The sequence below is a fragment of the Gossypium hirsutum genome, chromosome A11 (assembly GCF_007990345.1).
Source record: "Gossypium hirsutum isolate 1008001.06 chromosome A11, Gossypium_hirsutum_v2.1, whole genome shotgun sequence".
Taxonomy (NCBI): domain Eukaryota; kingdom Viridiplantae; phylum Streptophyta; class Magnoliopsida; order Malvales; family Malvaceae; genus Gossypium; species Gossypium hirsutum.
Genome location: NC_053434.1, coordinates 53,139,265 through 53,141,294, shown reverse-complemented (window position 1 = coordinate 53,141,294; position 2,030 = coordinate 53,139,265). Strand labels below are relative to the sequence as shown.

The window sequence follows — 2,030 nt, the reverse complement described above, 5'->3', positions numbered from 1 at the left end:
GCATCTCCTCAAGGTTCGGTTTCTTTTCTTGTTGGTAAGGTGGTTGTTGAAAAGCCGGAGGATGTTGTGCCCTTTGATTTCCTTGAACACCCCACGAGAAATTGGGATGGTTCCTCCAACCTGCATTATAGGTATTACTATATGTATTATTTTGAGATCTAGAATTATTGTTACCCATGTATTGGACTTGTTCCTCCTCGTTGTTGGGGTTGAATGATTGATATTCCGTGTGTGTTCCTCCTCCATTTGAATCACACCTCATAACTGGATGTACATAAATAGAACCACACAAACCGTCAATCTTTTTATTTAAGAGTTCTACCTGGTTAGATAGCATAGTAACCGCATCGAGGTTGAAAACATCAGTCGCTTTCATCGGCTTTATCCTCATAACTTGCCACTGATAGTTATTCAGTGACATTTCTTCAATAAATTTGTAAGCTGCTTCAGGTGTTTTGTTGTTCAAAGTTCCACCGGCGGCTGTGTCGATGAGTTCCCTCGTTAAGGGGTTCACACTATTGTAGAACGTCTGAACCTGTAGCCAAAGTGGTAACCCATGGTGAGGGCACCTTGTCAAAAGATCCTTGTATCTCTCTCATGCATCATAGAGCGTTTCTAGATCCATCTGCACAAAAGAAGAGATGTCATTCCTCAACTTAGCTGTTTTAGCCAATGAAAAATATTTAAGTAAAAACTTTTCGGTTATTTGTTCCCAAGTAGTGATTGACCCTCGTGGTAATGACTTCAACCACTGTTTAGCTTTGTTCCTCAGTGAAAAGGGAAACAACCAAAGGTGTATGACGTCACCAGAAACGCCATTGATTTTAAATGTGTCGCAAAACTCCAGAAAATTCGCCAAGTGATTGTTTAGATCCTCATCCTGCAAATTATCAAACTGAAGAAATTGTTGTATCATTTGAATCATGTTAGGTTTCAGTTCAAAATTATTTATAGCAATAGCAGGCCTAACTATACTTGACTCAATTCCTGTTAAATTTGGTTTAGCATAATCATATATAGTGTGCGAAGTAGGATTCTGATTTACTGGATCAGCAGCAATCACAGGTGGTAGCGGATTTTCCTAATTTTCAATCATCTCCTCGGTTGTGGTTTGAATATCATCCTCTTGCTCTTCCTCTGTGTATCTTAAGCTTCGCCTTATTTCTCTTCGGTTTCTACGAGCTGTGCGATCGATCTCACTATCAAAAAGTAATGGTCCCGACGGGTTTCTTCTAGTCATACACTATAAAAAACTGCCAGAAACAAATAAAAGAGAAAAATAGAAAAGGAAATAAAAATTTAAATTGCAAATAAAGTAAAATGGCTAAAGTAATAAAAATCGAGTGTTCCTAATATCTTAGCTCCCCGAAAACGGCACCAAAAACTTGATACGTGATATTCACGACAGGTTTTAAAAATTTATAATTAATCGTTCTTGAAACTATATATTATCACGATGAAGGCAAGTGTACCTATCGAACAGTAGTATAGCTTTAGCAAGACCGGATTGTCAAACCCAAAGGAACCAAGAGTACTAGTAATTACTTTCTTTTTATTATCTAGCCTAAAAATTAAGGGATTTGTTTATCTAAACTAATTAACTAAACTAAAGGTGCACAGAGAGAAAGTTATGGAAAAGCTTTTGGGAAAACTCGATTGATTAAGTCAATACCCAAGGAAAAATCCATCTAGACTTCACTTGTTAATTGACTCTAAATCAGATGATTTATTCATTTGACTTGATCCGTAGAAATCCCTAAGTTATATTATTATCTCTCTCGAGACTAATAACGTCTAACCCTAGGTTGATTAATTGAAATCTCTTTCTAATTAACACCCTAGTATTGTATTAACTCGATCTATGGACTCCCTTATTAGGTTTCACCCCAATCCGAAAAAATCTTGTTACCCTATCTCTAGGCGTGCAATCAACTCTGCTTAATTACGACAAATTTACTCTTAGACAAGGACTTTTGCTCCTCTAAATAAGCGCATTAACTTTAATCAATATCCTGGAATATTAAAACAAG

General features: G+C 36.7%; 1 non-coding gene across 1 annotated transcript; it reads left to right on the top strand.

The window, feature by feature from the left end:
• The first annotated feature begins 551 nt into the window (after positions 1 to 551).
• On the top strand, positions 552 to 658 carry LOC121210332 (small nucleolar RNA R71). Its single transcript, XR_005905446.1, has one exon. It is a non-coding gene; the product is annotated as a small nucleolar RNA R71 (small nucleolar RNA).
• Positions 659 to 2,030: the final 1,372 nt, after the last annotated feature.